At 33.5% G+C, this 20941-nt stretch overlaps 1 long non-coding RNA gene across 1 annotated transcript in view; it reads right to left on the bottom strand.

Moving 5' to 3' along the window:
• Positions 1-6010: 6010 nt before the first annotated feature.
• Positions 6011-20941, bottom strand: part of LOC140608335 (uncharacterized) — a 44917-nt gene continuing 29986 nt past the window's right edge. The window contains exons 2-4 of the long non-coding RNA XR_012010346.1: positions 14934-14986; positions 11117-11195; positions 6011-6143 (exon numbers count right to left, since the gene is read on the bottom strand). This is a non-coding gene — a long non-coding RNA (uncharacterized lncRNA). The remainder of the gene's footprint in view (positions 6144-11116; positions 11196-14933; positions 14987-20941) is intronic.

Consider the following 20941-nt stretch of genomic DNA (forward strand, 5'->3'; position numbering starts at 1 on the left):
TTAAACTTAATATTTTCTGGTTTTTTTAAAGAGTTTATTTATTTATTCATGAGAGACAGAGAGAGAGAGGGGCAGATACCCAGGCAGAGGGAGAAACCGCCTCCACACAGGTAGCCTAATGTGAGATTCAATCCCAGGACTCCAGGATCACACCCTGGGCCGAAGGCAGGTGCTCTAAACCACTGAGCCACCCAGGGTTCCCCAATATTTTCTGTTTAATTTTAAAGATGTTCATAATGAATATGAAGATTGCTTGAAGCATTTAAGAAAAAGTTTTTGAGTTCAGGAACTCCATTTTTTGTGTATGTGAATCCTGAAGATTCCTGTCAGGATTTTGAAAACATTCAACGCAGTATCAAAAACTGAATCATCCTTGTGGGAAAGGGAATCAAGCGAGTAGGGTGGAATGTACCAAAACAAGCTTATCTCTATTGCCTAGGTTTTGAAGTCACAAAAACAAAAGAAAGGAAAATGTATATTATCTAACATGGATAAATTGGATTTAAGAGGCCCAATGAGCATGAAAGTATTCTAAGAAAAGTATAGAATATAAGAACCCAAAGTGTGAAGTGAAACACAAACATCAATTGCATATATTTTCAGTCAATCAAGCAAGCCAATTGTTCATCTTTATCGCAAATAAAAAGGTACAAATACACTTTATTGAGCTCTTATTCTTATTTTCAATAAGGACAGTGATAGAAAATTAGAACAATAAATCACTGATGTTAAAGAGTGCAATAAAAAAAAAAAAGAGTGCAATATGTGTATTTCTTGCCAAATAGGAGGAACACTCTGGGATCATATATTCTCACATGTCAACAATAACTATTGGAGTCAGGATTATATGAATAACTCCCCCTGCCTTTCCTTGGTGGTGCTGTGATCATCCTCAGGAGTCCTTTTTGGACATTACTGATTCTTTCAAAGTTATAATTTATTCTAGTCTGAAGTGATCTCAAAGGATCAGGTCGGAGGACTTTTTTTCTTATGCAACAGATTTGGCATTCTTCTAGAACATGGAGAGAATTCTGAGACCTGCACCAAGTATTCCAGAAATAAGAGGTTAGTATATTTCTCTTTTCTAGAGAACAATTGTACAGAATGGTCAGTTTAACCATCCCTCTCCTATTATTTTTTACCTGATTCCGCATATTTTTTTTATCATTCAACAAACATTAATTGTGCATTCAAATACAGTGGGCATTGCAGAAGATAAACAGAACACAATTCCAGCCTCCGAGAAATTCAGTCAGTGAACTTCCACCAAATGTTTCACTCAATGTCATCATTGACATTTTCATCACCTGCTGTTAGCTACCATCTAATATTTATTGAACAGTGCATATGTGTTAAGTATTCAGATAAATAAATATATTATATTAATATCTCAGCTATAACTTCTGCAGCAACTATTGTCACATATATTGGAGCTAAAAGTTTTGAACTGGGAGCAATTAGTCAATTTTCTCACAGTTAAAGAGCTAGAGACTAATGGATCAAATACTTAGTCCAGGGTTAACTATTTTCATTTTATCAACTCTTAAGCATTTATGGCAGACACACTGTATACCTACGTGATCTAATAGCTGCTTTGGAAACAATTAGAGTAATATACATAAAATAGGAGGAGCTAGGAAGGAAATATAAAAATATGATTTTTAACCTGGAAGAAAATAGATAGGAATTCACCCAATGAACAAGCTGGAGTTGCACATTCAAAACAGATGAATCTATTCAATGAAAACTCAATCCTCATTATTTCTTATGGTAAATTTCCAATATGAGAATATGCATTATCCTAATTACCTAGGAAAAATTTTATAGATCATAGTATATGACGTATGTATGCTGTATCATGAAATTAATTGGTTAAGTTGCATCTTACACATTTCATTTTACTTCACTGGTGATTGACAAATATTAGATTACTTGCTTGATTTTATAATATTACAACGGTGTTTATCATTTCATCCAAAATAATCTTGTGTATTTATTGCAATTTTAGAATTATTATTACAGATCAACGCATTTTGGTTAATAGCACTGATAATGCAAATAAAGTTATTTTATTACAGGAATGAGACACATCAGAACAAGCCAAATAAATTCTGAGTAGCCGTCAATGTAATCATACTAATGGCAATTTTCATCTTCTTTGATCTATTTTACTACTGACTCTTTTAACATTGATGGACAATAACACTGAGTAATGATGACAAGACAGTTAATAAGTTCCCTACTCTTATTTCACTGTATTTTTTTCTATTAACTTCCTTTGATCTTAGATGGGAAGACTATTTTAAAACTGTCATTTCTACTGCAGATTAACCCATTTATTTAATGCAAATTCAATGAACATCTCAATGTTATTTTTTTCTGTATTAGAAGAAATTGATTTTGAATTTTATCTAGAAGAAATATGCAATAGGTAATAAAATATGATTTGTAAAAGAAAAACAGTGAAGAGGAACTTAGTTGCTTTGCCATATGTGTAAATATAACATAAATGATAATAATTTAAAAAATATCCTACTGCACAGCTATAGATAAAGAAGTAAAATAGAATAAATTTTCCAAAATTAGATAGAGATGTATGGAAATTAAGAATATTTTTAATTAGTTGTACTCATATTTATTATCTGCTATGTTTCTGTCATTTTCAAGATTACTGAGTGAGGGGCAAAACAAGCCAATGACCTATATGGTAATATTGGAAATTTAAATTAGTGAGGGAGGAGGTTGATTATTATTAGTGAAAAAGTTGTAGGAAAAATAAACAGGTGATCACAGAACACACATATGACAGAACACAATTCAGTTGAGCTATTATGTAATCTACAAGACATAGTTTTAAAAATAACACCATTCCTACCATATTTTGTTGGTCAGAGAAGTCAGAAGGCCTCGCTCAGATTTAAGGGCAGGAAATATGGGACCTACCTCTTAATAGAAGGGATATGAGTCACATGGGAAGAGGAATATCTGAAAATACATTCATTCTTCCACAGTAGAGTGACTTATAAATGATAAAGAAAATATGCAAAAATGTGCATGCAATTTCATAGTAATGTTCTAATATATTTATTGCACTAATGACTGCCATTTAAAAATATGAAATATAGCCCTGCCTCTGGCTCTGTGCTTGGTGGGACATCTGCTTGAGATTCTCTCTCTTCTTCTCCCTCTGCCACCACCCCTGCTCTCTCTCTCTCTCTCCAAAATAAATATTTAAAAAATAGGAAATAATATTCTCATTTGCTATTAGGAGATTGGATAAATCAATTACAGTATATCCATATCATAGAATTTCACGACTACTAAAATATGATATAAATTACTATTTAGAACAGTAGAGAATGGTGGAAAAAATGTAGGTTACAAAATAGAATATATGGTAAGTAGTCTCTATACACAAACATTTCTGTAAGTGAATATCCCAATAGGTTAACATTAACTGCTGTATTTTTTAACTTTATATTTACTTTTTTCTAAAAAGATTTTATTTATTTATTCATGAGAGACACACACACAGAGAGAGAGAGAGAGAGAGAGAAAGAGAGGCAGAGACAGGCAGAGGAAGAGGCAGTTTCCACGCAGGGAGCCTGATATAGGGCTCGATGCTAGGACTTCAGGATCATGCCCTGGGCTGAAGGTGCTAAACTGCTGAGCCACCCAGGCATCCCTATATTTACATTTTGAGGGGAAAAAAAAACATTACTATACATTACTATGGGCAATGATCAAAATAATAATCCAAATTTTATTTAGTAATAATATAGGTAATGCAGAGGGGAAAGTTAATATTGAGAACAATAAAAGTGCCAGATTCTAAAGAATGTTTGGTGTTTTCTCTCTTAAAAAATAAGAAAATTGAATTGCAAAATATTTGTTAAGTGTACAGTTCTGAGATCCACCTAGTTTTATTCAGCATTCCTTTGTTGTATTGGTCTCTAAAATTGCATTCCAGTTCAAAAATTGAAATTTTTTATTTATTTGCAAACCCTGAGAAGTTTCATGTAAAGACATGTAGTGTCTTCTTTCTGGCCCAGACTGAATGGGAATATGTAAGAGAAACGTTATTTCTAAAGCCATACTCCTGTAAATGACTGTGACATTTCAGCTCTTGCTTAGTAACATGTTCGTTGACAATAAATCTCCCTCTTTTTTCCCAGAAAATCTAAAGATAAATACATTAAATCTTACACAATGAGTGGAAAGACCACTGGGTAAAGTGACCTGTGTTCTATCCTAGTTCTCTTAATTATATATTGTCAAGCATGTTATAATATCATTTAGGCCAGTCACCTCATCTAAGAAATAAATATTTTACATAATGTGTAAGATCTTCTTGGTTCTAAAACAATTCTCTTTTCTCCTTTATAATGGGTTTATTAATTAGTCCATGCCATGTGATGTCACTTTAAGTTTTTTATTTATTGTTTCTGATATACTTTCTAATGTTAATATCATACATTCACATTCAACCTTGTGAATGAAAGGTAATTTACTAATGAAAATGAAAAGCTGAGTGAAATACTGAAGCTTGAATTTTGGAACACATGAATGTTATTCTTTATCTAAGAACATTATAAGAGTTTATAGAAATTTGGTGCTACCTGCATTTGACATGTAGTAAAATCTGCACATGGAGTCAAGGGTTCCCTCTGTTAGATGCATGGTTAGGCCTTCCTGGTCTGGATCAAAGCCCCAACATAAAGAAATTTAGAGTTTAATGGGTGGGAGAAAATACAAAGGCAGAAGGAATCTGGACAAAGGCTTCCACACCCTCTGTCCCATCCATTATCCTGTGAAGATGTTAACAGAAATCGAGGAGCAAAAACAGTCATGAAACAGAGGGAGAGACTAAAGATTCCTCAGAATATTACCTCTCCTTTCCATTTGCTCTGAAAGGAATCCACAAATTCCTTGAATGCTAGAATGTCAAGTGACACATTCAAATGAATACATTTAATAACAAAGGGCTGTATAATTAGGGATGAATGTATTCCAATGCCATAATCAGTTCAGGCTGCTATAACAAAGTACTATAGACTGAGTGGCTTATAAACAACAGAAATAAATTTCTCACAGTTCTACAGTCTGGGAAATTCAAAATCAGGGTGTCAGCATGGTCAGGTTCTGGTGAGAAATTTTTTCTAGGTTGCAGACTGACAGCTTCTGGTTACATCTTTACATGGTGGAAAGCAGGAGATTCCCTGGGATTCCTTCTATAGGGGATGAATTCCATTCATGAGGACTCTCTGCATTGCCCAATTACCTCCTAAAAGCTCCACCTCCTAATATCATCACATTGGGGGTTAGGATTTCAATATATACATTTTGGAGGGATACAAACATTCAATCCATTGCATACATAAAAGAAGTAATGGAACTATGGCCCTTCATCATCTTTTTTTTTTTTTTTTTCTATATATGGAGACAGTCTCTCAGACATAAAAATGTGTCAAAGTGCAATTCATTTATAGAAAATACTCAAGACTGGGAAGAACTAGATGTGTGGACAGACTTGGAAGTTTCTCTATGGATACTCATAAAGTCAGATTCTTTACCTGAGGCACTAATTTTTCAGTAGCCAGAATTATCTAGAGAAAGCAGACTTTAAAGCAATACTGACATATTTAAGATACCCAGAAGAGTTACTGTACAACAGAGATTCCTGCATAAGTGGATAAAATAAGTAGTTTATATTTCATCAACTTATAATTTTTCAGAAAAGACTAAGCAAAAATTTTCAATAATGGTAAAAGGAGTGATTTAAGAAAAAAAAATTACCTATTTAGAAAAACAAATTTTTCAGACACTTTGGTGGTATACATTTCCATGCACTTTGCATCATATCAGTATAATTAAACTGAATGTGAAAGAACTAAAAAGATAAAATTAAGAGCTAAAAAAATGTAATGAGTCAAAATGTGATGAAGTAACTAATATTGATCACGTATTTAGAAATTGAAGAGTAGGAGAAAATATACCTCTTTGTCATAAGGATTGTTTTGAGCTGATTATTTTGAGGATCAGTAGACACAAGAGAAGATCTAAAAACAGAAGTCACCATTTTGTAAGGGAAATTTACATTTCTAGATGAAATCTCCACTATAAGGATTCCTCCTTCTCTGTACCTGGAAGAGATTTAAAAGATTTCTAAATCACAAGATAGGAAGCCCCGGTTGGTGCAGCGGTTTAGTGCCACCTGCAGCCTGGGGTGTGATCCTGGAGACCCTGGATCGAGTCCCATGTCAGGCTCTCTGTATGATGCCTGCTTCTCCCTGTGCCTATGTCTCTGCCTCTCTCTCTGTCTCAATAAATAAAATCTTTAAAAAAAAATCACAAGATAATCTTATTTAAAAAAAAGATTTTATTTATTTATTCATGAGAGACACAGAGAGAGAAAGACAGAGACAGAGGCAGAGGGAGATGCAGGCTCCATGTAGGGAGCCAGATGCAGGGACCTCAGGATTTTGACACCAGCTGAAGGCGGATGCTAAACCACTGAGCCACTCAGGCATCCCAATCACAAGATAATCTTATCAAAGAAGAAAGCAAGAAGATATTGGCTTAAATAAAGCATAAGAAACCTGACCTTTGTTTACCATACTTTTCCTGGTAACCACCTCATAACAGGCCCTCTTCCACCTTCTTTGTTCTTTTGTCTTCAGCTGAAGATGTTTTTTTAACCAAAGTTCTAACCCCTTCAGAGAGATACTTATTCTTCCCTGGGTATCTTCTATGTGTACATAAGGTAACATATTAATAAAGTTCAGCTGTTTTTTTCTCATTTTAATCTGTCTTTTATTACAGAGGTCTCAGGCTAGAACTCAGAAAGGTAGAGGAAAACTCTTATTTCTCCTCCTATAAAACCACACATGGATTAAGTTGCATTTCTTTCCTAACTTCTCATATGCTGTCCTGTTGATTCCATCTTTTCTCATTTATTATTTTCCTCAGATTCCTCTTATGAAGTCACTAAATGCATCTAATCATCAGATACTACTATTAGTTCCCATCCTGTTTTTTTGACTACTTAAATTTATCTAAATTTATCTTCCTTTGCTTTCCATGTCACTGGTCTGCTAATTTTTGTGAGGATGATAATTCTTATTTTTTTAGTAATTTTCATGATTCTCATTTTTAAAAATATGGCAGTCTATATTACAGTTGGTATTAAATAATTAAATGAATGAAAAGTCTGTGCTGAGGAGGAAGGAATAAGTTTAACAGGAAATGTTATGGCATCTTAATTGTATTTCTGTTTTCAACTTATATGCCAATTGGAGAATTACTGGGGAAAAAAAGCAAATTTAAATGTTCCATTATCACATCATAGGAAAAATGGTAACTAAAACTCAGTTTATTTATAACAGAAAAAGTGGACAAGGTGAACAGAAAATACAGAAAAATGCTTTAGGGGCTAGAAAAGAAGCAGAAGCTATTCATGAGTATTATGTAACTAGTAGCTGACATTTTATTTTACTTTATGTTATTTTTTAAATTTTATTTATTTATTCATGAGAGACACAGAGAGAGAGGCAGAAACTTAAGCAGAGGGGAAGCAGGCTCACTGCAGGGACTCAATCTCAGGACCCCAGGATCACAATCTGAGCCAAAGGCAGATGCTCAGCCACTGAACCACCCAGGTGCTCCAGTAGCTGACATTTTATAGGTGATATTGCAGGTAATGAAAATGTCTTAGGGATACTATTAATAAGAAAAAAGTCTCTGCTATTTAATATTTAACATATATAAACACAAAAAGTCTGAGAATTTTTTCTATTTTTCCCAAAATGGTCTACTTCAGGACAAACATATCAAGAAGTATCAGCAGAATTTTGTCAAGGAGAACTCAGAATACAAGAAATTCTCTTTATTATATCTTCCTAAAAGGGTACACCATTATATTTATGAGTAAGATATTGAACATTAATTCATGAATCTCCCTCTCTTTATAATTTGTGGTTTGTTATTTGTATGTGTGTGTGTGTATATATATATATATATATATATATAGTATCTAAATTTACGTTGAGTGAACGTATGTATTTGTTTCTTTCATTCTACAATATGGAGTAAGTCATTCTCATTGAAGTTCTTGTCTACATAAACCTAAGATAAATAATTTTTTAAGGTGGATGACATCTGACAATATCAAGTGATCATCACGAAGTAAGCCAGCTGTCTTCCAAGGTAATGATCTAAAGAGGCTTATTTATTTGATTAGTTTTGGGTTTTGTTTTGTTTTTACATCATAAATTGCCATTCAAAATCTGTCTATTCTTAGACACCTCTAGATATTTTTCTTTCAAAAAGTCTTTCCAATTCCAGTACTTTACATCTGCTATGCAAATGCTTTCCAAATATCTAGCTGAAACCTGCCTAATGAGCTTTAGATTTCATACTTTTGGTTACTTGATCAGCATCATCACCTGGATTTCCCACTGGTACTTCAGATTCCATAAACACAGAACATCATCTTTCCCAGGAGATCTGTCACTTTACTATTCTAAATTTCTCTTGGTAGAAAACTATTCTCACAGTTACATGAGTGCAGTCATCAAAGCATAGTACAGAAAGCACATTTTCCCTGTAGAATTCTCTGGTACCTATAGTCAACACCAAACAAATAAAAGCTCTTCCTCATCTTATGGAAATGTATCTGGCAGTTACTATGCATGGCATTTTAATATTTTAATTTTTTAAAGATTTATATTAGAGGTATTTGTGTATTTGTCTCATAACTGAAGTTAAAGACTTGTTTTATTATACTGTTATGAAACTCAAGGTATTTTACATTTGAAATTTCTTCTGAATATATTCTGAATATATTTAACGGGTAGTAAGTGAATGAACTGCATGTTGTACAAAAGAAAAAATATTGCAGATGCTCATAAAAGTCAATTTTATATTTTGTATTCATATGTACTTTAAATTCTTTCTAGCCCATATATATTTTTAGTTTTTTATGACTTAAAGGACTTAGGGTTTGACCTATTTTAAGTTCTACATCTAGAAATTAGGATTGGATAAGGATACAGTTGTTTACTCAATATATGTCTCCACAATTTTAGAGATTTTAGGCATATCACATTGCTTCTATCTTTCTAGATCTGAGTGCCAATTTTTAAAATATACTGATACAGACAGCCTGTCTCCAAGGACAAAAAGGAGGGTCCTGCAAGGCCAGCCAAAAGGATCCTTGGCTTCACGCAGAATAGAAATCAAATATGAAGTAAAAGCAGAGTTTATTGAGTAGCATGATTGATAGAGTATAGCAGATAGAGTGTCTGGGAGACTCTGAAAAGAAAAGAAGATGAGTCTCTCCCTTGCTTGGGATTAGGCATTTATATTGGAGAGGAGTCCAGAGTATGTATTCCTTCAGGAATCCAGGGTAGGGTTCAATCAAAAACAAGTGACGAGTGAATAATAGGCATTATTTTATAAATTATTGACGATAGGGGGTATTAATGCTAATGCCAATGAGGTTTGTTAGAATTAATGTCCTGGAACAGGTTCAGGATATGGCCCTTCTTAGAAATCATCAGGTGTGTGGGGGCCTAGGAAAAACTCAGAGTGATTAAGTTTCTTGTTTCCTGCCCCTAGGGGATAGCGAAGCCTATTCAGATGCAAAATATAGAAAATGAGTAAATGGGGTCAAGCAAAAAAAAACAAAAACAAAAACAAAAAACAGCTGATATGGAGCCTTTCTAAAAATGTAGTCCCTTCAGCTTCTCTATTTCAATACTTTATACATACATATGCCATTTTAAAATTTTTAGTTGTTTAGTGTGTCTTCCTTAGATCTTTTCTAATTACCTAATCTATTTAAATAATTTGATATAATGATTTGTACTAAACTAAGCATTACCAATTCACTGTCACTGTGGTTTTATATATGGCAAAATGTTGTGTGATTTTACTTTCAAAGATTTCCATAGGGTGGCCAAAATTACATTGATTTATTAGAATATAATTACAATTTAGGATTATGTCTTCAGGGAAAAGAATAGAGTGTCTTTAAACTCCCATCATGGATCAGATCATGTACACATATATACATTATACATAAATGTGTGAATATGTAAAAGAGGAATAATAACATGATAGGCCTATTGAGAAGTGCAAATAAATAAAAATAAAGCATTTGGAACAGTGGTTGACACATGATTGCATACTAAATCTCAACTTTGGTTATTTTATATGAATCTCCCAAAGTCTTTTTTGGTGAAAGACAGTAACTGTTGAATTGAATTTTTACATCCGTGATAAATCATTCTCCTGAGTTATAAAATAGAAACTCTCAAAAGTTTTAAACTCTATGGAAATTTAAATATGAACTACTTTAATCCTCCAGCATGTGTTATATTTAGACAGTAGAATAAGAAGTATGTAGTGACTTGCCCAAGATGACACACTTAGCTTGATTTGCAAAATTGGTACTAGATTATGAATCTTATGACTCTCTTCACTTTCTAACTCATCATGTTACTAGCAGTTCTAATTTGTTGTAACTTTATTTGTAAGATTGTGTCAAATAAGTTTTTAAAATAAAAATGTGTCAATTTTTGGTTCATTTGTCACATAATTTATCATAAAATCTTAAGACTGTGAATAGTTCTTCTACAACCCACATTGCTTATACTGTCACACCTCCAGGCATTTATGATCACATATTTTCTATTCAACATCTTTGTTATGCATACCTGTGGCAGGAAGAACTGCTAAGAGAAATGTTTTGGGGACTAGTGATCCATCAAAAGTTTTGCTTAACTTTCCATAGTGCAAAGGTCTAACTGGGAGGTAGTGCTCAGACAGGAACAACATTTCCCAGAGACAATACTCCACTTGGCCTCCGGCTTTGGCCATGTGACTAGTGTCACCAATAGCATGTGAATGGCAATATTGTTGGCACTTATGCTGTGATATCTTTTCACTTTTTCTTTCCCTTCTTTATGTACAAAACTTTCAAATTCTGGGGGATAGCAAAACCTAAGATGAAAGTCTGTAACCCTGATTCAACCTATTAAACAAAGTTGCCTTGCAACCAGGAACACCAATTTGGACTGTTTCAGGAGTGAAAAATAAATATCTATTGTTTTACCCCATTAAATTTTGAAGTTCTTCTGTTTCAGCCACACATTCCAACACAGTTCAACAGATTGGTCATCTTTTTAGTGTTTCTGGAAAAGATTCAATTCTGGTGTTAATAGTTAGCCTCTTATAAAATTAAAATTTTAAAATATTGTGGACTTTCTACTAATTCAGAGAGGCACCTTGCAAAAACAATTTAATTTAATATCATTAATATATGCATCTCATCTCTGTGTAGCATATGGGCCTATAAAGATTTACAAACTTTCTAATAACCAAGCATTCACTTTTACTTCCACATCAGTCATTCTACACACTCTCTTTTCAAAGAGTCTAAATATTATCAGGTACATTAAAAAGTGGAGGGTTGGGAACATGCTTGAATAAGAAATAAATAAATAACATAAAATAGTTTTCTCAGCATGAATGCAACAGAAAAAATGAAAGCAGGTTATTTGTGAGTATTGTTACTTAGAGGTAATGTAGATAAAATTTTTGTCAATAGTACAGATCAATCATTCTTTTATATTTGCTAAAACATTTTCTGAAACTTTGAGTTTTATTCTAATCTTGATTTTTCCCCCTTTTGTTTCCACTTCCTGCAGCTGTAGCTTCCCTGTGACATAGTTAAGCCATATCCTGCCCACCTTCTTTAAAAATGTCTCTTCTGTGACTTACTGGAAATAGGCTCCCAATCGTTTTTTAATTGTCATGCATGGGAAATGTTTTTCAACAGCACAGCTGGCTCCAGGATATATCTCTGGTGTTGGAGCAACTTTTTTTCTAATTGCTTTCCTACCTTTCCGATTAAATTGCAAAGAACCCAGCTGGGGGCAAACTCTTCAAATGGATAACCAGCCCTACTATGTCAGCTTCTACTTGCTCTGATGTGATAATCAGGGAAAAGAAAGTGCTCTTTTTGATAACTGAACTTCGGTAGTATTGTGAACAAAAGGACTTCAGTAGGAAGGAAGTAGTTTATCTAGTCTAGTATTTTAACCTCCTGGGAAAAATCAGAAACACTGAGATTCTGCCTATTTTTCAATAGATGCCTAAATTCTTCTGTACTCTCTGCACTAATTATTCTTGGTTACCTACTTCTAATCTCTCTTAGTGCAAAAGCTCTTCCTAGAGTCCCCTAGGTTTCTGTTCCCTGCCCCTAGGTTTACTGTATCCTGATAATAAAAAATTCATTTGATTTTTATTAAGTAGTGTCAGAGAAAATTGTGTACAACCACGTAATCTCAGAAGTTACATTTTCCTCCCTAAATAGGCAGATAGAATTCTCTAATTCTAACTAAAAGATACTGTATCCATTCTAACAAGAACTCCTTTAAGCTCTGTTCTTTCAGCTTTCTTACTGAGAAATACATAGACAGCAATACTTAGATACTCTGCTGTTTCCATTTTGGTCTGGTGAAGTAGATTTTGATGGAAACTCTTAGGTGATTTCCAAAATGATAAATTATGTTCAAGTAGCATCTCAAACTTAGATAATGAAAATTCTTGACTATAAATTTAATATTATTGTTTTTATTCATGTAATTTTTAAGATTATTTTGTAATGCACAGTAGATGGCACCGTGTAAACTGACCTAGACAGTGTGTAGGGGATGTGGCTCCAACACTGCAACCAAGTAAAGGCAAATTTGGGGGAATTTGATGAATTCCTCACTGTAAATAAAGAGGCTGAGCTCCGTGATCAGCATTTTGTGATTAGTTGAGTAATAATAAGAGAGTTGAGTATTTAATAATAATAGATTAGTTTATTATTTAATAGTAAAGAAGCATTTTTTTTGTTACGTAGTTTCTCAATATTATTTCAGCTAAGAACAAGATATTTTGTTATAACTATGGTTTTAAACAAATTTTTGCTTCAAAGTTCCTTCAAGGCCACATGTTCTATTAGGATCCTTTTATAGAAAAATCAAACCAATTGAAACAACAACCACACAATTATTTAAGGGGTTGAAATCAAAGTGTAGATCCGAGTCACTGCAAAGGTTGACATATATTGGTATCTTCACACTATGAATACTAGAGAGGTAAAAGAAATGCCTTATGATTTTGATTCGTTTCTTCGGTGCTTTGGTGGGAATATTTTGATTGATCCATATTTTTTTAAACTTTCTAGAATTATTAAGCAGAGGTGTTGGGATAGTGATTGTTAGTATATATCTATTAATGAAAAGTAAATATAACAATGATAGATTAGTCTACTATCCAAACTTAGTAAATGTTGGTTTCATAACTGAAAGAATAATTATAAAAAAAGTAGCAATACCTGTTTTTATTTTGTTTTGTTTTAAAGATATTTATTTATTTATTTATTTATTTATTTATTTATTTATTTATTTGAGAGAGTGAGAGCAAGAGAGAGCACAGAGGGAGAGGGAGAAGCAGACTCATCACTGAGCAGGGAGCCTGATGCAGGGCTCAATCCTAGGACCCTGAGATCATGACCTGAACAGAAGGCAGACACTTAACCAACTGAGCTAGTCAGGCACCTCTGGCAATTCCTGTTTTAATATTAAGGCTATAAACACAAATTCAGTAAATTGTCATGCAAAAACTATAGTCTGAGTCACAGTTTCTTAAAGAATGCATTTCACAATAATGCACACAAATACAAACATATGTTTTATAACACCTAAATTATCATATTATTCCCTTTTAAATTTTTTTACCTTGTAAATATGCATGGCAATGAACATGTTTAATTATGCTCTTAGATAAAAGCATATTGGCACATTCATTTTATTTTTTCTTCTTAAATGTAGCAATAAGCACAAATAGTGTTTAACTCAGAAGTGAATATAAAAACAGAATAGAAGCAAATTAAGAATATCAAATAAATTAGTATTTTGAAGAAACATAATTATACTTACTAATTATTTTAAAAATATTACTACTTGAAGACTGTACTCTCAGAAAACTATTTTCTATTACCTTCTTAAGCACAAATCTTAAATATATAGTTTTTTTCCAACATAAGCTATTGCTTGAAGATGTATTTTCCATCTCTCTTCATAATATATCATAAATAGCTATGACACACAGTAATCAAATTATATACCAAAAGAAATCAGAAGAGCTTTATAAGTAGAGAATGTTTGATTTATTCTTAAGTTGAATTTGACAAATTCATTATTGTAAACATCATTAAAATATTAGTGATAACATGTAATCCTTTTTTAGATTAATTATTATGAAATAACAGAGTATCTCTTATAGATGTATATAATATCTTAGAACTGTATATACTCTTAGATAAATTCAGCTGCCCTAGTTTTTTGTCACAACATACACAACATTTAAATCAGTAGAAATAACTATCATTACTTAACTGTTTCATTAATTGACAGTAGATGGTACTGTGTAAACTGACCTAGACAGTGTGTAGGCTCCAACACTGCAACCAAGTAAAGGCAAATTTGGGCTAGGGGGCCATAGAAGGGACATAGGCTAGGGGGTCATAGAGGCAGGCTCACAAAAATCCCAAAAATGCTGAGGTGTAAGGAAACCAGAGATAAGGGAACAAGCCAGACCACCCTGCCTTAGGTGTGGGTGGAGAGGGTGTCTTATTGTAACAGCTACTTGTGACCAATCCCAAAGAATTATGGGATCCTAAAAAGGAAGTAAGCCATTAAAGAAGTTATCACTAGTCCTTAATGAATGGTGATATCAATGGATATATTAAAAGGATTTAGGCTTCCAGTGAAAGACCAACTCTACAAACCCTCAGTGGCAACCCTGTTGGGACCCCTCTCACTTCTGAGGACTTTCTCTGTATCATTACTTAATAAACTGTCCCTTCATTCACTCACCTGTGTCTGAGAGATTTCATTCTTCAACTCCGTGAGACAAGAACCAAGCTCTCCTGTATCACATATATGTCATATGAAATGAAAAAGGAAATATATGCCTATTAAACCTACAAGAGAATTTCACCTGATTAAGAAAAAAATTAAAGACAATAAAATTTAAAATTCAATTAACGCACAAAATAGAGATTGTGCCCAGTAATGGTGAAGTATTGCATTAAGAGGTTATTGGGGAGTAAAAATAAATCTCCCTCTACCCTTTCAGGTTTTCGGCCAAGACACCCCTGTAATAAGAAAGATTAACAGGAGAAAACAAATCTAATTACATACTTACATACTCCCCTAAGACAGGAGAGGCTCTCAGGAAATTGAGATTTATATGCTATCCTGAGCTAAGGAAAAAGGGGTAGGAGTCCTAGAACTTTAAAGGAGAGAAAGAAAATTCCCGGGAAGACAGATATTTGAGAAAACAAAGGTTTGTCATACCTAGGAGAGAAGTCTTTTTTATGCAAAAAAAGGTATCTTTGGTAAAGGTTCTTTCCTGATATAGGCTCCCTATTTAAATTCTTTTAGACAATTAAGGGAGAAGTAAAAACAAAACAAAACAAAAAACTTTTGAGTCTTTTATTTAGACTTTGATAGTCCTCAAGTCAAAATAATCTGCATGCCAAAGTGACACATTCTGGGGGGCAGCCTGCCCCTGAACCACACCTAGGTCCATTAAAATTAGCTGAGATGGCTGTGTATTTCTGGTCCCTGCTATGATGTCATTTCATAATGTGCAATACTTCAGTGCCCTTAACACTTCCTAAGACCTGTTTCTCTTTCCTCCATCCTTCTGAAGCACTGTTATTAACATTTTCCTTTCAAGAACAAAATGTGAGTGCTCACCTTAAAAATGTGCTTCAGTATAGGAGTTTCTAAAGACATTATTGCTTGCTGGGTGCCAGCCCATTGTGGCATGATTTGTGCTAAAGACTTTGAAGTGTAAGCTGTCAGTTGAGGCCAGTAGGAGGAATGGGAAATTTATGTTTAAATGTATTTAAAAAAAAAATGTATTTAAAGTGTATGTAGAAAATACAGGCAGAACAGAACCTGCCTTAGACTTACAAAGTAATATGAATTCTTTTATTATAGTATTTTGTAATTTTTTAAATTATTTGAACCTATTTACATTTTGTTAGAAAATGTTTTTATAATTTTACAAAGAGCCCTTTTACCAACAATAGGCTTAAAAAATAACAGTAAAGAAATGTTAAGTAAGAAGAAACAAGGCAATACAAAATTCATCAAATAAGTTGCCTTATTTACTTATTTGACTTTGTTCTCTTTATTTGCCCTGCACTGTGAAAGTTGTGTTTTAGTCATCTAGGATTGAATACATTGATCTTTATCAATATTAGGTGATAATAATTTCCCCATTATGCAAAAGAATGTTAAGAATGACTTCATGTTAAGTCACATAAATCCCTAAAGGCAGAAATAAGAATTATACACTCAGATCTATCTTATTTTTGAAACTAATACTTTTAACCTTTCCTATATTACTCTAGGCAAGGTAATTACTTTAGACAAAGTAACATCTGCAGGGAGACTAAGGATTAGAGAAATACAGACTAAAATGTTACTAAGTAGCTAGTCTAACTGTATCTTGAAGTAAGTTACTCCAAGACTCTTTCCCACGACTGTGGATGGTCACCAAAAGTTTGCTATGCTACCAAAACCACAAGTCCCTGAGAAAACCAAGATAGTCTATGAACTGTGATGTTGCCTGTGCTCTGTCCAATTACTAGTACACTTGGTCTTCGCAGCTTCACCTTGAAATTTCAAACAAGTCTTTTAAGACCCTGTTCAAAGCTCCTCATCAATAACACTTTCTCTGGCAGAGTTCACCACACCCACTCCATAGCACACCAACTTAAAGTACTCATTAACATAGGATAATCTGCAGGCAATGGAAAATGTTAGTTGAGAATGATTAAACTCATCAGAAGAAACAATGAATCTTATATCATAGGGTAAAAATTAGAGGGCTTCTGGAATGAAATTTTCTAAGAGAATAAAAAATGCTGATGCATAAGGATTAGTACCACAGTCAGTCTCTGGAGATAAACTGGCTGAGTTAGAATCCCAACACTGCTACTCTGTGTCTACAGGTAGTCTACACAACTTCAATGTGTTTCAACATCTTTCTCTGAAGAAAAAAAATAGAAGGGACAACCTCAAAGGATATTATGAGAAATACATAGGTTAATATATTGCAAGAACTGGAAACAGTCTTGCATATAATGAGTACATTTTAAATATCTTTCCTGACAGCAACAGCTCAACACTGTGGCTGTGAACATTTGTGTTAACACATGAGCTAAGACAGCATTTATATATTGCCATTAGCCCAGAATTTCACAAACATAAGTGTGCATCAGAACCACTCACAAGGTTTGTCTCCTCCCCTCAAGATTGATTGATTGATTTGAAAGAGAGAGAGAGAGAAAGAGAAAGAGCATGAGAGCAAGTCAGGGGAGTAAGGGGACTCCAGAGCCCAACGCAACATGGGTCTTGAGCTCAGGACCCTGAGATCACGACCTGAACCTAAATCAAGAGTCAGAGATTTAACTGACTGAGCCACCTAGGCTCCTCTGAGTGTGGATTTCTGACAAGGTACTGGTAGATGCTGCTGCTGATCACAGGGACCACACTTTGAGAACCTTTAACCTAGCTTGTATATTCACCACAGTTTCTCCCACATTATTAATCACTGAGTATCATGATGTTGGAACTATAATATTTTCTTTAGATTATCAGGGCATTGAACAGTACCTGGCAAATTATGTAAGATTAATAAATGTACATAATATTTCTGGATTTCTCTTTGCTCATATTCAAATGAGGGTATTGGTTTAAATTACCTCTGAGAGTCTTTCCATTAGATTGAAGTGAGAATGTGAGAACAGTGGATACCATTTTAAATTTTACTCCATATGATTTTGATTGGGATAGTAACATCTAATCATTCATTCAAAAATAATAAAAGGGCAAAGGCATTTTTTGGTGGCAGGTACTATCTTGGGGGCAGGGGTATAGACCAGTAGAAGTCTTCAAGGCACCCACTTTCATTGATCAGAAAGATTAATATTATAAAAGCATACAAAAAGAATTAGAATAAAGTGATACCCAGGCAGAGAAGTCAGTTTTACAGCTACTGCAAAAACATAGATTAAGATCATACGTATCATCCTGCAGGTTATAAATGCAAATGTGGGGAAGAATAAAAAGAGTAGATGTAAGCTATATTATATTAAAAAAAAAAAAAATAGCAGGAACTCTATCTCTCTAATTCCAGAAATAGACACCTAGATCATTCTTCTTGTTTCTACCATAAAAACTATTTCTTAAAAAGGATAAAAAAGATCACATCAACACAATATAAATTAGATATACACATGTAATTGCAAATTAAATATAAGTACAATCTTTAAGTTAAGGTAAGAACATAATTTTCCATTTTCGAAAATTGAAAACAAATGCTTATAATCACAGGGATTATGACTTAGAATATTGTGATTATTGTATATGTAAAGTTTATACTTCTCAATATGTATTCGTCAAAGAATAAACTGAGTCTTAAAGATGTCATTTTTGTTCATGTTATGTTTTTATGATTCAACTTTTTGTTGTGTTTTATTTCGGTTTGTTTCCTCAAGGGCTAACCATTTTTTTTTTTTTTTTTCCCAGCAGGGAGAAGAAAGCCCACCCATGAGGTCCTCTCCAACTTTCACTGATGAGATCTTGGGGCTGTTTACATTAGCCATGCAAATTTGAAAACCCAAACTGTCTCCTGGTGTTTAATCTCACAACCCAATTGGTTTCTGAGGCTGGCGCCTTTAGCAGCTGTGCAGCAAAGCTTTGCTTTGTCCCACAGACAAAAAAAGATAAGAAATAAAAAGTAAAAGAATAGGCAAAATACCTTACACAGATCACACATTGAAGGAGGTAATTAACGACCCCTGAACAGTCACAGCCAACCTATTATCAGTTATAATTGAGAAGAAAATATATGTGTCAGGTATTTTTCTGGAACTGGATCATATTTATAACAGTCACTCCCAAGCACACCTAGAAAAGTTGGTAATAACAAAATGTATGTGAGTAAGCAATTTCCCCCTTCACGTCAACAATAGCTATTTCTTACAGTTTATTTAAAAATATCTGTTTGTGGCAGATTTAAGAAAATATGAGTTTGGGTTAAAAAAAAATCCCGCTGTTGTTAAAAGAAAAAAAAAGAAAAAAATGAAGTATGTATTTGTGTATTTGGGCTCAAAATGTCCCTCAGTGGAGCCATTTCTGAAGAAAAGTGCCTTTAACACAGGTCTCTGAGACTGGAGTGTAAATAAAAACCTCAGAAAATGAATATCTCTGAGCTTTAAATCTAGAAGTGAGTTGGATCTGACACTGCTATTGTAAGGAAATAAAGGACTTATAACTTAGGATTTTAATACTCCATTCTTCATTTAACACAGTATTTTTTTTGTATATAGAAAGATTTACTAGCTTAAGTATGCAAACACCTTAACACTGTCTATTAGACCCTTTATCATTTGTCATTGATTTACTTCTTTTCCCAACCAGCTTTTTTTAACAGCAACATTTCTCAGTGTTTCCTAAAAAACGTATACCCCTTTGTGTTCCTATGCCATTATTGAAGATGGTAATGTTGCCTTGACTGCCTTCTTTATTGCTTACCTTTTAATATCCTACTTATAATTCAAGATCCTTCCCCACTTTCATCAGCTCTCCAAGTCTTCTTCACCTTAACAGGCAATATTTATGTCTACTTCTTAGCTGTTTTAGCAGTAGCACTAATATTAAACTTATCTATTATGATTATTTGTTTAATAATATATTCTACTCTGAACTAAAAACTTGAAAAAAAGTCTCTGGGTAAAAGTCACTCCTGTATCAGAAAATCAACATTTTAAGTGAATGGTCCAAAGGTTTCAGATAGACCATTCAGTAAAAGAATACCATCAAGAATTAGTTAACATACTTATTTGTCTACTTCAAATTTATAGTGCTGCACTTAAAATTCCCTTAAATAATTTTTAAATGAATTCATGACATAATGAATCAGATGCAAATCCTTTTTGAGGCTCGTATTGGAAGTAAGTTGCACACATACAGTGTGCATGACCCTCCTCCACCTCTGGTCCTCTCTTTTCTATTTTAGGAAATGGCCAATGTTTTCATGATTTCAGGAATTGTGCTTAGTTAGCATAAGGTTGCTTTTGAGAAATAATGTATGCCTTCAATGGCCTAATTAATTAAGTACTTTGTAGCAAGTTTCTGCTTACAATTGTCTCCTACATCATGGCACTTCAGTACTAACTGGGAATTTAATCAAGCAAAGAGCAATACAGTTTAAGCAAGGTAACGTTTTAGATAAGAGTAAATAGAACTTAAAAAGAAGATAAACACACTTTTCTAATTGAAAAATAAGGTGTCGCTATATAGTTAGAGGAAAATGAAAAAGGTAGCCCAGTGAGTTAATGTAGCATACCTGCAATTTAAAATGAGAAAAAAATAAGAGATAAGGTTTAAGAAAGCCTTTTTACATAAGCATCTCCTCAAACACTTTAAGCATTATCTGTCATGGAATGCTGTAAGGACAAGCTCCTAGAACAACCGCAGATCAACCTCACGTGTATCGTTGCTCCCTGGTGATAGATAATATGTGAAGCCCTAGGAGAAAAATTGCAAAAGGAGTCATGACTTGCTTTTCACTCTTGATGAATTATTTAAGTTTTGTTAAATGTGTCCTTCCATTCACAACCGATAAACACTCAGGTAAGCCTAGTTTCACAATAGAATAAGATTTGTTTTTTCTTAGCCTTAAATGGAGGATAATGAGCTCATAAAATTTAGCACAGTTGTAGGCATTAAATTTAGGATTTATCCTGATGAATCCCTAAAGTGAAAGGATACACATCTAGATCTGTGCACCCCATATCCCT

This window comes from Canis lupus, chromosome 17 (assembly GCF_048164855.1).
Source record: "Canis lupus baileyi chromosome 17, mCanLup2.hap1, whole genome shotgun sequence".
In the NCBI taxonomy this organism is placed as follows: domain Eukaryota; kingdom Metazoa; phylum Chordata; class Mammalia; order Carnivora; family Canidae; genus Canis; species Canis lupus.